The sequence below is a fragment of the Halichoerus grypus genome, chromosome 3 (genome assembly GCF_964656455.1).
Source record: "Halichoerus grypus chromosome 3, mHalGry1.hap1.1, whole genome shotgun sequence".
NCBI classification, from domain to species: domain Eukaryota; kingdom Metazoa; phylum Chordata; class Mammalia; order Carnivora; family Phocidae; genus Halichoerus; species Halichoerus grypus.
The window spans coordinates 77963942-77979154 of record NC_135714.1 but is presented as its reverse complement, the minus strand read 5'-3'; positions in this window follow the sequence as shown (position 1 = coordinate 77979154).

Genomic DNA, 15213 nt, shown 5'->3' with positions numbered 1-15213 from the left:
CAATGAGTTCTGAGTTGCTCACAGATTTTTTTATGGGATAAATATGGGAGGTATTGAGGCTTTTTTTTTTTTTTTTTTTTTTTTTTTAACTAATTGGTGGCCTAGAGGTCTTTTTTCTTATTTGGATCAGGATAGCTAAGTCAAGAAAATAAGGGTGTTCAAAGATGGCTTGAACAGACTTGGCATTTGGGGATTGGCTTGTGTCCTCTGCTGAATTTTTAGAAGAGCTGTACATTCCTGTAAGTTTAGATTAAATTTCCTTTGTATTTGCATTGACCAGCTCCATTTTGTCAATGGCATAAGCAAATCCATTTTAGTTTGGTTCTACAGGTTGGTCCTGGAATGTGAAATAAACAACAATAACAACAACAAAGAGGAAATTGAAATCAACAGCCACTACCAGGATGCAAAACCATTGCTAGAAAGATCATGACAGGAAGAGGAAGTAAAACCATAAGGGAGTCTAACCCTTCTCCGTTCCTTGTTTTCCAGTCTTCCTCTAGTTCCTCCAGTTGGAAGAGACTAACAGGGAACCAGCTGGAAAGAAGATATCGAGTTTGCCAAGTCCTAGTCTCAGTATAACATTGTAGTGTAGACAGGGTGTTTTTGAAGCAGAGAACCAAAAACTTAGTAACCTACACAGTTTGTGCCCCTTGACTACTCCAATCTATCTTCTGCATAGATTTGAACTCCCATGCAACAATAACAACCTTCTTTTGGCCTACAAAATACATCTCTTCCTTAAACAAAACCATCACCTTCCTCTAAATGGTGAGACATATATGTGAACAGTCATTGTTTCCCTGTGTACGTACTATGGTGTACTCTGTGATAATTACAGTATCCATCTCTGGGAATTATTAATACCTCCTTAAAAAACTGTCACATTTCTACCTGAATATTCTCTAACTTGAAGACCAAACTGTAAAATTAAACAACACCAACCAACTTTATATAAAACAATAAGATGATATGTACACATAAAAATTGAGGGATAATATGCCTAGAGTTTAAATCCCTCATTTCAATAATTAGGTCACAGTTACCCTTCTTTCACTATCCATTGTATATTACCTTTGCTCCAAGCCAAAAGTTTCGCTTGTTGGGGTTCTTTGAATCTGAATACTCAATGTTTCTACCTCCTCTTTCTCTTGGTGTAATTTTTCACTTACTTTTACTATTTGATATGAAAATAATAAAAGATATTTCAGGGAATTCACAGGGTTCCTGGCATAGTCCACCATGCCCTCATTATGAAGGAGAATGACAATTTCTTCTTGATCATTACCACATCCATTAGAGGAACATCCACCCACGTTTTCTTTTCCTATTGATTCAAAGCCATGAAAAGTCCAGAATGGTTACATAACAGTCCAATTCAATGGACCTCTTGTCATGGCCCTTGGTGGAGGCATCCCTCTTTTGGAAACTAAGAACTCCAAACCAATATAGCTCTAAGTTACAGGGAATGAAAGTAATGAAATTTTGTGAGTGGGTTGTAAGATTTAATAATGAGAAGAGTCATTTCCATATGTACCTTTGATTCCAAGACTCATTATTCTGACTAGAGGAATAAATAACATAATAAATTAGTCACTGGTTCAAGCGTAAACTGAACCCTTTAGGATAGAAGTCCATTGTTTCAGGGTACTGTCTCCCAATTGCTACAATCAAGTACTATTAAGAATGTAACTAAATAACCAACAAATATATGGGATATAAATTTACTTTATTGACATTTTATGTTTAATATACATTTTTGACAAAATACATTCACTTTTGAACTCTTTAAATGGAATTATGCTTTATTTTTTAAACCCTTAGATCATTGTGATTTGATTACAAGTCAGGATCATGATAGAAATAGAGGATATGTAAATGGAGCTCAACAAATAAAGATGTTAAAAAGAGAAAAATAATAAATTTTCAGAGTTGGTCCGCTTAAATTTTTTGGGTTTTTTTTTAGATCATTTATTTATTTATTTGAGAGAGAGAGAATGAGCGAGAGAGCACATGAGAAGGGGGAGGGTTAGAGGGAGAAGCAGACTCCCTTCCAAGCAGGGAGCCCGATGCGGGACTCGATCCAGGGACTCCAGGATCATGACCTGAGCCGAAGGCAGTCACTCAACCAACTGAGCCACCCAGGCGCCCCACTGCTTAAATTTTTTTTGAATGCTAACAATAAAAATGGATATACTTCTGTCAAATATGTTGTATGAAATCCACAAATGGAATATTACTAAATATTTAATGATGGCTTAGTTACTAGTCAAAATAATAAAAATAAGCATTATAAAATTATAAAAAATTATTATTTATCATCTAATTTTCAACTTGAATAGGGCAAATGAAATCAGACATATTATATTATTTACTGGATGATGTAATTAGTGATCAAAACAATGAGAAAGAAAAAGAAAATTACTCATACTAAATTTATGATTCAGAACCTACAAATGCAACTCTGGATTGCCTGTTAGAATATGAAAAAAATTATATTAATGAAGTTGGTAAATTAGGCAAGAAAAAAACAAAAGTTTTTTTTTATCATTTGATATGTTTACTGGATGATTATTCTGGAAAATAGTAATCACATTCATTCTGAGAACATGATAATATTTCTAATAAAACATAATCCTTTTCAAATTTATTATCACAATTTTCTTTTCTCTTATCCTGGCAGAGTACTTAGACTTAACTTTACACCAAAATTATTCCAAATGAAGAAAGAAACTGAAGAAATGAGATTTTTAAAAACTGGGGTAAAATACACATAACATAGTATTTACCATTTTCTGTATTTTGAAATGGATAGCTCAGTGGCATTAAAAACACTCACTTATTGTGCAACCATCATCACTATCCATCTCCAAAACTTTTTCATCACCCCAAACTGAAACTCTGCACCTAATAAACAATAGCTCCCCATTCCTCTCTTCTTCTGGAGAAATAGGTTTTCCTATTCTAAATTCAAAAGCAAAATATTTTGTTTCTACTATTACCTTTTTCATGGCCATTTGGAAGATCAACTTTGGGATTCATCTATGATTGGAAACATTTAAACTGACAAAAGAATAAAACAGGAAATCTCACTTGCCCAGAAACACAAATACAAAAAGTTACCAGAACCAAGGGGGAAAAGGGTGAATAACCAGTAAGACATCAATAGCATTCAACACAAACCAGTAATGGCCGATACAGAACATGGCAATGTTGTTCTCAAAAGATTAATAATATTTCTTCAAAATTTAGCTAAGCACAAAAATGTTTTTGCGGTGATAGCAGTACAGTATTTTTAGAAAACACTGGAAAACAACTAGCTTTAATAGAAATGATTGAGAAATAATGGAAGAATGACCAAATATGAAGATAGCTGAAAATATTAAAACAAATGATTACTGTGTAGAAGAAATCATTCAGAATGCTATTACTAATGCAAAGGGCATGAACATGAGAGAACGTATCATACCTAAAATAGAAAGGAATAGTACACAGTTCAGTGAGTTGGTAAGGGAAAAAAAAAAAAAACATATTAAGCAATTTGTATTTACCAGTAGATAGTACAGTACCAGATAAAAATATAGAAGTAAAAGTTAAAGAGATGCCCACTGATTTTCTAACTGATGATATGTTTTGGATGAAATAAACTGAGAAAATATCTTTCAGTTTTAGGCTTTGATTTTATTTTTTATTTTTTAATATATTTTTTATTAACATATAATGTATTATTTGTTTCAGGGCTACAGGTCTGTGATTCGACAGTCTTACACAATTCACAGAGCTCACCATAGCACATACCCTCCCCAGTGTCCATCACCCAGCCACCCCATCCCTCCCACCCCCCTCCACTCCATCAACCCTCAGTTTGTTTCCTGAGATGGCTTTGATTTTAAAGATAACTGCATAACCATTCAAAAGAAAGGACCTATAAACCAGAATGGATACCGTCTCTATGCCAAACATGGCTTATACTTTGAAATTGTCACAGGGAAACACGGTCTTAATTGTGCCAATAGCAATAATCATGTTTGGAACAATTCAAGATTATATATTTTCCGGATCTGCCCAAAGGTGGAAGAACTTAATGAGACATGTATGTTATTTGATCTCTCAGTGACTCTCAGACACATTAGGGAATGCTGACTAAATTTTATTACTACCATTAGAATTAATTGAGGAAAGATAAAATGTATTAGCAGAATAAAGGAAATATACTGATGATCTCAAATCAAGATCAAATCACATTTTCTGATAGAAATGAAATTTTTAATTTGAGTTACATGCAGTTATTTAGTATGAACTACTAATAATGTAAACCGATAGCAATAGCTTACAAAAAACTAATTTAAACTTGATCATTTTACTTTAAATTTTATTACGATAAAGGCAAGAACATAAATTTTTTTTGGAATAAATATATAAAACATATGAACTTTACATGAACTTATTGCTTTTTCAGACTTTGCCAACCTATCAACGGCCACCCAGTAATGAACAGTAATAAGTAAAATTCAATTGTCCTTGTGATTTTACTAACTTCCAGTGATTTTTTTTATTTTTTTATATTTTATTTTTTTTAAAGATTTTATTTATTTATTTGACAGAGAGAGACACAGCGAGAGAGGGAACACAAACAGAGGGAATGGGAGAGGGAGAAGCAGGCTTCCCGCGGAACAGGGAGCCCGATGCGGGGCTCAATCCCAGGTCCCTGGGATCATGACCTGAACCGAAGGCAGACGCTTAACTACTGAGCCACCCAGGTGCCCCAGTTTTTTTTTTTAAATAGCTCTAAGTTTGTTATCAATTTTGTCATTTTGAATTTCTGCTTGCCAAGGCTGAGGGAACAGCAGAAGTGACCCCAAGAATCCTCAGGTAGCATTGGAAAATAGTTACAACAAATTTGCTAGAACCTCAGATCTCCTCCATCTCACTCACCCCATTCTTTTACTGCTCAGGAAACAGGTGGTGGACCAATGCCATTGGACCACATACAAAACATACAGGCTATTGAGTCTGATTTAAGGGCATGGAGTGTTCTCACAGCTTTCAGATTATTACAAGCACTGAAGCCAACAGATACACATGAAATGGCTGATGCTAGTCCCTTTCCAGAACTCCACCAGGAAGCAAACTCATTTGGCCCAGCAAAGGCCTAAGGCCAGGAGCTGGGAAACACTCAGACTAAGTCCCTAGAAGAATTCTCCAGTAAGTAATTGATGGAGATAATTAAAATTTTAAATTACTAAGAAGTGTGAGAAAGAAAAATGAAAGAAGCAACATTACATCATTATAGATAGGATTAATTTGATGAAGTTTAGTCTGCGTAGAAGTCACATTTCCATGGAGAAGTGCAAAATGGGGTCACCATCCTCTTAGCTCTTAGTAGAAATCAGGAAGTCTTTGACCCCCAGGGCCATAGAATTTGTCTCCTGAGACCAGAATACATTGGAGGGATAATTAGATACCTGAGCTTCTGGGCTTCACTTCTGTACTAGATCTCACATCCAGGCACCAACATCCATTCCTAAATTTTTTCCTAAATCATGTTTTATAAAATGTCATATGTTTAATCTCTTTTGTAAAAGCTGTTTCTTCAGGATAAAATAAATTCTCATTTAGAGTCTTGGTGGTTTGCCTGAGAAAGTATTAAGGAGATCAGTCAGTATTCAGAAACTGCAGAGTTAACAATATAAAGAGAAGCTTTCTTTTGGAAACAGAGAGTTACACTGTTAAATTTGTGAAAGCCCTTGTCTTATGAGCGTGTGGTTTGTAACAGTTCTGTGGTCTGGCTGGCCCTCTGAGTGCTCACCCATGTTTATTCTCCATTTCTCCCTTTTGCTAGGACCAAGGATATACATTCAACAATGAAATCTTCCAAATGCTAGTAAAAATCACACAACTTGAGAATGCTTGGTGTTCAGATTTGCTGGAGAAATATCTGATCTTTGCATCTTTAAACCAAAGTTAGTTAACTCACATGTTTTTTTTTTCCTATGTAAAGTATAATTTTCTGTCTGGTTGAAGATTTTTTTTTTTACATTAATGCATATGTTCCCTTTTGTGAATATTGGGGAAAATAAACCTTTTAACGTGTCAGTAAAAAATTTTTCCTTGTATTTTCTGGGTGGATGGGACATTCTTTTTGCTTTCGAGGAATAATTTCCATTTCCGTTTCATGGAAGAAGGCTGTTAGCATCAAAAGCAGGCCCTGGTGACCCAATGCGGTGGATGTCAACCACAGATAAAAAGACAAGTATATTAAAAAGGCCATGTGCCTTCAATGAGTTATTAGGTGAAAGATTTTTGCCTTTGGATTTTTTCCCTGAAGACATTATCTCTTACTCTGAGAGAAAAAAAAAAGGGGGAAAAGGAACGTCAATTTTCCTCTTTTACAGAATGCCAAATATAAAGCAATTTTTAGAATTTATTATATTCTTAATGGTTGCAAAGGTATATAGAATAAAGAACTGAGAAACGTATCACTCCTTAGTTCAGCGTTTCTCACCTGATGAGTCTACCTGAGGTAAACTTTTCTGAGGTGAGAATGATTCAGCACTGTGTACTATATAACTAATACTGAACTCAAAGTCCCAAGTAGTAATGTGGCTTTTTCCCTAAATGAAAAAGAAAAGCTGGATGCTCCCACTGAAGTACCCAATGCCTGTCATACAATTGGCTCTGAACATCTAGGAAAGATGAGAGGGAGGGAGGGAGAGAGGGAGGGAGGGAGGGAGGAATTGTATGTAAGAACCTGAGTTGGTGTTCCTTGTAATGGGATTATGATACTGTAGTACAAATAAATGTATAATGCAATTAGGAATTTGGCAATTTGATTTTTTTTGTGTGTGTGTGTGGTACTAGGTGACATTTAAAAGCTTATATGGATGTTGTTTTATGTGAATTTTCTGGATGAATGTTTCTATGTTCTAACTCTGGACACATCCTTTTCCCAGAAATTCCTAATATGCCTTTAATTTTGTCCTCTCCATGTCTCTAAGCAACTGAGGTTAGATGCAAGTGTCATTGGGAAAACCTCAATAGCTCAAATGCTTTGGTCACTCACTTGGAAAAATTAGCTTAACTTTGTTTAAGACAAAGTTTGCTTAGGCTCCACTTTGCCTAATAAGATTTGATGCTTTAGACATGAGTGGAAACCTTTTAATTTTTTCGACTCTATAAGCTAACTATACACCTTTATACTATTCAGGAAAAAATGGCACAGACACAGCCATAAGAAAAATTGAAAGGATCTTACCAGGGAAAAGAATGCGAAGAGAGTGGTTTCATAGCAATGCTAAAAGATACAAGGTTTTTAAGATAGAGAAATAAACATCTCTAAACAACCCACAAGAAAAGAAGGAAGAAAGACAATCCTAACAGTCGATAAAATAACACAGGTGCAAAAAGTAGGGGCTCTTTGGTCAGTCTGGGGTCTTTGGTCCTTATAGTCAAGGATCAGGTTGGGAGTTTCTTCCGTTTTTCAGAGAGCTGGAACTTGACTCCAGTGGGGCTGACAGGAAAGATCATGAAAACCTTCTGGGCCACTTTCCAGATGTGTAACTGAAGGTCAAGAAAAAGAGAAGAAGGAACAAGAAAAAGCAGAAAGCATTTTCACCACATTATTCCCATGAAGGTTCTAGTCATGATCTGTAAATCATATTAATCCTCAAAAAGTCAATAATAGAATGACTAATACAAAAGAGATGGTCCTTTAGGCATAAGTGGGTGATACCTAAAACTCTGGACAGCACTATAATTTAAACATACGGAGTGGGGAGCAGCTTCTAGCATTAAAATGTTAAATTTTGCAGGATAATTTATATATGTGTGATGCTTTAATCGATCAATCACATTGAAGCAATAGTAAAACAGAAAGTACAGAGCTTTGTGCAGGTAATTTTGGAAACATCAACTCAAGTTCATCACATTAAGTAATTTCTGTTTCTTTTCTTCCCTGTCCACCAACACTGCCAAACCGTTCTGTGTGATCTCACCCAATCACCAATATGTTGTGTCTCAAGAGGCTAGCTACGCCCAGATTTTGTTTCACCTATACCCTGATCTTCCTTCTCTGCACTATCTTCCATTACAATTAATCAGGTCTTCCAGGAAGGTTTTTGAAATCAGATTTGGAGGCGGTAAAAGAGCAAGAAAAGAGCAGAACATTCTTCTTGCTCTCAGACGTATGAAGAAAAAATAAATAAATAAAAACCATGAATCCAGGCTAGTATAACTCCTCTGGCAAGACAGTGATATATTAGGGATTAAAATAATAATACAGTTATTATAAATCTGCAATTAATAGAAATCTGATACATAATCATGATTGCAGTGTTTAGGAATATGTTGAGTCTATCAGAAGAGATATGTGCATGCACTCACACACACACTCACACACACGTGTGTATGGATTTTCTGGTATATACATTATTTTCAATGTTTTTATTCAAAAGTTTGTATTTTAATCAAAGCAAAGTCTTCATTTATATAACAAGTTTTATTGCTTTTCTGCTAAGTGCCAGGCAATGTTCTACTGGCAATGCAATGGTAGATAAGCAGTCATAATATCCCAGACCTTATCATGCTAACATTTCATTGTGCATTTTACCATCTAGACTGGTCAACAGTTATCCTCCAAAATAAGACTGGTAAATAGAAGAGAAATAAAATTAAGAAGTTGCCCTTAAAAATCATATAGATGTAATATAGTCTAGTCATTTTAAGTTGAGAACATGGTGCATAAATAGTAGGATACGTGAGGATCATTTAATATTGACACCACTTAACTTCAGCCTCTGATACAAATCAGCGTGGTTCCAAACAGTAATAACTTGCAGATCACTGGCAATGTCTAAGTCTCTTAAGTTAAGAGTTTTAGGGAGAACAGCCCTGGTAGAGCTGACCAGAAAGCTGAGTGACTGTACAAGTTGACGTTGACTCTATGCACAAGTTCACCTCCAATGCCCTGGGTGGTTCACTGCCAACGTACCTACAGCTGTCATCCTTTAAAACCAGTTCACTTAACATTATGTGTATGAGAAGACAATCATCAAAGGAGGAAATCCAATCCTACAACCAAAATACAAACTAGATCTTACATTAGAAAACTAAATTCAACCCAAATCAATTTTGGATTGCTGACTGGAGAGAGAGGACCTAAACGACTCACTTAGCTGTCTGCTTGCCTTGATTCCTCTGGAAGCCTGAGTGAGACTTGGGGATACCATTTGGGGATTGGATGACATAAAAAGAGGAGACAACAAGACCTTAATTTTATGACAACCTTTTGATTCTCAAGTAGGACTCGGGCACTGATCACCAATGTGAATCCGAAGAAGTAATTCCATGAGGATTTCTGCACTGGATTCTGTGAGCTTCAGCATCTCCTTGCCACTTAACCTACCTTCTGCCAAGCAAGGCCAACGTGGAGTACACATGGAGGGTCTGAGACTTCTCAAAGGTCAAAAGCTTAGATAACTCATTTACATGAATTTAGGAAACCTCTGGCTTCTCCAAACTCAAGCCCTGTTGGGCAGTTGTTCTATGCTGTGGATATGAGGTGGTGATAAAAGGAAAGTCAGTGAAACCAGAATGGCAGAACTTAACAAAAAGAATATGACAAATGGCTCCCCCTGAAATGTATTAAAATATTCCAGCCAGATATAAACTCCATTTCCAATGATACACATATAGAGAAGGAACTTTTTATAAACATTCAAAGTTTGTCTTTAATCCTCTGTTGTAATATTCTCCTTCTACTTTCATTGGAGGCGATAAGTTGGTCACAGTATTATAGATAACGTATACATATTTATATAGCCTAATATATATACATACACATACATACACAACCTGTGTGTAATGATTATTGTCACTCTTGAGCCTTATTTTTTTTTTTACTTCAAATAAACTCAGTGTCTCTTTCTTATACTCTTTGAAACATTTTTATGACTCACTTTATCAACAAGTAAGTCATTAAAATTTGTTTGGCAATACTTAACTCTGATATAAAAATTCTCCAGAGAGGGGCGCCTGGGTGGTTCAGGCACATCAGGCTCCCTGCTCAGCAGGCAGTCTGCTTCTCCCTCTGCCCTTCACCCTGCTCTTGCTCTCTCTCTCTCTCACTCTCGCTCTCTCTCAAATAAATAAATAAAATCTTTTAAAAAAATAAAACAATAAAAAAAAAATTCTCCAGAGGGAAAATGCATTTCATAGATGAGTTAAAATTTGCCCCTAGCTCAATGTTATGAAAAATAAATCTGCTCCATTTCACCTTAATTTTCCACCTGTTTTATTTGCTTCATATTGATCGCACTTCTATTTCACCGGCTACTCAAACTGACAACTTTAGGGTTTTCTGCTTCTGTATCCTCCTACCTTTCCATTCTATTCTATTTAGCCCAAACTTCCGTCTGTATCTGTTTACTAAATCTTAGGGGACATCTTGCTCCTTTTTAAATTCCTTGCCAAACTTTATCCTGGCTCCTGTCAATTGGGATTTCCGTCAGGTGATTTGCATTTCTTGTTCATCCCCTTATCTCTGCACTGTTCTATGGGATTGCTTGTTTTTGAGGCGGGGATTTAGTCTTTTAATCCAATTTGCTTATCCCTTTCTGCAGCAAAATTCTGAGGCAATCCCTACACAGTTTACATCTCAAAGGCAGGTTTCAGATCCTCTGATTAAGAATTAAACAGGAAACATTTGAGCTTGACCCTCAATTGACATAACAAGTCCTACCAGTTTCTTTGTTTTAATGTTCGGCCATGTTCCTCAGCACACTCTTCCAATGGTTACACCCTGTCATGCCCCCAGGATGCACTGAGTACCTCTTTAGAAGCTCTTTAGGCTCTGGAACCAGGCTGCCTGGGTTGGAAGTCCTGGATTTGGTATCCCAGATCTGCTGCTCACTAGGTGTGTAACCCTGGGCAAGGCATTCAGCATCCCCGTGCCTCAGTTCCCTCACCTGTGAAAAGTAACCAAGAGCAGCACCTCCCTCATATAGTTGCTGTGAGGACTGAGTTAGCACAAAGTTCTTAGAACAGTGTCTGGCATCTAGAAAGCACTAAACAAGTATTAGCCCTTATTTCATTTGGAGGATAGATGAAATAGAAACCCCTCAATGTTATATTTCAGGTAAGACTTCAGTTCCTCTTTAGTGCCCCCAATGCCTCTCCTTTCCCTCTCATACTCTTAGTCTCAAGTACTACTATCACTTTGACATATTGCAACACACTTGAAATCTTTCTGCACATGCCCAGGCTTCCTCTTATCATTTTGTTATTCTTAGCCATTTAGGAATATGGATACACTTCTTTGCAGAATTTTGAGCATGCATTGCAATTGTCCTGAAATCATTTTTATATTGGTCTTTGTGTCTCCTCAATTAGATTTTAAACTCTATCCACTTTTCTTTCTTATGTAGTGCAGGACTCTGTCCCTAATAATAGCATATTAATCCATTTTAAAAACTTGTCCTTATATGTGCCAGTTACTATTACACAGGATACCACACAATCTTCACGATGACCCAAGAGGTGAATATAATTATCCCCATATTGATGAGCAAATTGAAACACAGAGACTTTAAGTAACTTGCACAAGGCAGGACTTAAACCTGAGATTTCCATGCCCTTAATCATTTCATCTCCTACGGAGAGTTTACTCGAGGCACTTAGAAAGCACTCCCAGACTAAACGAGTGACTAATCTGAATGCTGCCACGAAGTAACATAAATATCTCTTGGATGAAGTCTGGAGCATTAAATTTAGAAGGGTGTGTACTGGTAGTGATGCAGGCAGGCTGAGTCCGAGAACCCAGGGGAGGACTCCACAGGACCAGCCAAGAGGGTCCTTGGTCTCATGTGAGCCAGAGAAAGTTAAAACGAGGTTATTGACTACGGTGAGTCAATAGACAGAGAATAGCAGATGGAGTGTCTGGGAAACTCAGAAAGGAAAGAAGAATGAGTCTCATTGCTTGCGGCTGGGGGGTTATATTGGAAAAGGATCTAGGGTACGTATTTCTTTAGGAATCCACAGTAGGGTCCAATCAAATGCAAGTGTCAGGTTAACCACAGGCGTTATTTCATAAATTACTGAAGGTAGGGGCGTTGCAGCTAGCGTTAGCCGAGGTTTGTTTGAACCAAATGTCCTGAAACATATTTGGGATCTGGCTCTTCTTAGGTGTTATCAGGTGTTTGGGGCCTAGGACAAAACTCAGAGAATGACTAAATTTCTTGCTTCCCCCTTGAAGTGGGAACATAGCTTGTTTGGCTTACTAAGAGCCAGAATATGGAACAGGAGTAAATGGGGCCTAGCCAAAAATCAGCAGAGATGGAGCTTTTCTAAAACGGAGTCCTTTCAGCTTTCCTACTTCAGTAGAAGTTTTAAAGCCTGACTTGAGGTTAATGCCTGGCTTCAACAATTTCTGATGCATGGGCTTGGGCAAGTCATCTAATCTCACTAAGTCCCAGTTTCCTCATTTATGAAATAGGATATTACCAACCTCCCAGTGTTTTTGAGGGAGTAAATAGATTAACTTTTCTAAAGGACATAGCATGGTGCTTGGCTCTTAAAGAGGGCTCAAAGCATGTGTGGGGAAAAAAAAATTCCATGAAAGACCTAAAGGTGAATTGATGTTTGAAATGAACAGTAAAAATAATAAGCATTTGGAGGGGCAGAGGAACAGGGTCTAGGAGATAGGGCTGGGTGTGGGGGATGACTAGAGGATGTGGGAGAATTTAACAAAATTAAGTCTCTACCTTTAAAGTCCATTTTTACTTCTGTATTTAAAAAAAAAAAAAAGAAAATTAATATAATCTAGCATTGGTTTAGATATCCTCAAGGAAGCCTAATGATTCATTATATTATTTTAGTCCTGTAGAGTTGTCATAGAAATGTTCTGTTTGGTTTATTTTACTTATTTATATGTTCTTCCTCTCAGTATTCACAGATTGTTGTTCTTATGTCTAGAAGGCAACCAGCTTTACAACTCAGACCAATAGATGTCTTCTCACTCCCTGGAAGGACATATTACTGAGCTTTGATTTCAATACGATGGGTCTTACAAAGGAAGGGAGACCAAAATACCAAATTTAAACTCATGGGGAAGCCAAGAAATTCAAGCCCCTAAGCAAATATAAACTTCCTTCTGGATATCCTCCAATGAAGTTTTTTCTTACTGAATTCATTCTATGAGTCACTGATGTGGTAAAATACTCGCAAACAAATTTCATAATCACGTAATCTCATGATCTTTCTCTGCCAGACTTACATTCTGTTTCTGAATTGTTTCTCTATACAATATACACAGGAGAGGGAAGACAGGATTCGATAATCCAAAGACGGCATCACACCAGTGCCTTCCCACGCTATTAGGCAAGTGAACTTTCCGCTGTTCCTGTTTGCCAGGAAAAGACCTTTATGTGTGAGTGAAGGTCACAATAAACTGACTGATACGGATAACGTTTAACATGTTTATTTCAATCAAGAGCAAATTGTTATGTAGTTCTCTGTCACAATGTAAAGGTTGGGCCTCCTAGAATTGGGTCATTGGTTCTGCTCATCTTCACTTTTGCAAGAGTCCTGAGCATCTCCAAATAGAAAAAGAAATCACTTTAGGTAGGTGTAATACGCTGCTCAAAAAAGCATGTTCAATACAAGTTGTTCGTCATCTAAAATTACATATTAAATCTGGCTCTCATCAAAATAAATATTAATACTGTATCACCAAACAAAAATGGTCTTTAATGCCCACAAAGAGAAATTCCTTTTTTCTTTTTCTCAACCCACAGTAGCAACACTGCTATTCTTAAAAACTGTGTTCAGTTTTGTAACATAGTATTCTTATCTCCATTCATTATATTGCAATATATTTTTTTCATGTGGATAAGACTTATAGGAATATAACTTCTCTCTCTTTGTTGTACTATTCAGGAAAAGGGTATTTTGATAGATTTCAATATTCTAAAAGTTTAGTACAGGTGTCAGAGTTAATTAAAATAAATATGTACAAATAAAAGTTGTAGAAAATAGGGCTGAATATATATTGACCTTGGATCATATATTAGAAATGTTATTTTTAACTTAAAATAAGGGTGCGGATATCTAATTTTCTGGTATCTATTTATTTTTCTGTGATTTTCTCCTGAAAAACCAACATAGATAACAATCTGATCAACTGAGTCTATTTTCATTGAATGTATTCATGTGTATATACATCTATGCATGTATTTGACAAATGTCATATACATATGTTAGCACAGTACCTGACATATAGGAATGGCTTAGTAATTTTAAATAATTGAATTTGAATTTTTAGAATGTGGGGAGGGGCATTAATAATGATTTTATGTAATAAAAATATTTGATAATACAGCTAAATTGAGTAATTATAGAGCTCCTAAAATTTCTACCTGATTGGCAGGCCATATTTTTCAATATTATTTAAGTAAACAATATTTGGAAAAAAAGTTTTATGCAACTCAAATATTTAGACAAACCTATGGAATGAAGTCTAATTAAATATAGCCTAGTGAATAATTTTATATAAAGCATGGTGCAATTCGTGTGTGTGTGTGTGTGTGTGTGTGTGTGTGTGTGTGTGTTGCTTTTATTTTTTCATGGCTTGCTAACCAAGTTCATGCCCATACTAGATAAACATTAGTAATCCAGAAAATTGTCTGTTATGAATAGAGAGATTTTATAAAGCCTAATAATATTCAGGTGATAGATATTTATCCTTTATGTAGGCATTTGGGATTATTTAAACATGAATTTAATGGTCAAGGCAAAAAAAAATATGCATTTATCTAGCCTATGGTTTTGTCTCACAGATTAATGCTCTTTGGGTTCTCACCTATCGTAACCCCTGTAAGACAATATTAGTACTAGACAGATTTCACAATTCATACTACCCCTTTAATCCTCGAACCTCTTTTATTAATACCACCTCATTACCATACAACTGATGTATGACCTATTTCACAAAAGGTTAGAAATTTTCAGGAATGAACTACTTCAAATCAATATATTTCCTAAAGCCTCCTTCTGTAAGTCTTTTACTCTCCCTTTGCCCTTCCCCCCCCTTTTTTTTAAGTTAAATCGATCAAGATATCCCACTTAATTGAAGTTTTTGTATGGTCAGTGATTCTCCTAAAGCACTTGTATTATTTGGTAAAACATTTTTTGAAATTCGATTTGCATTTTAAGTAATAT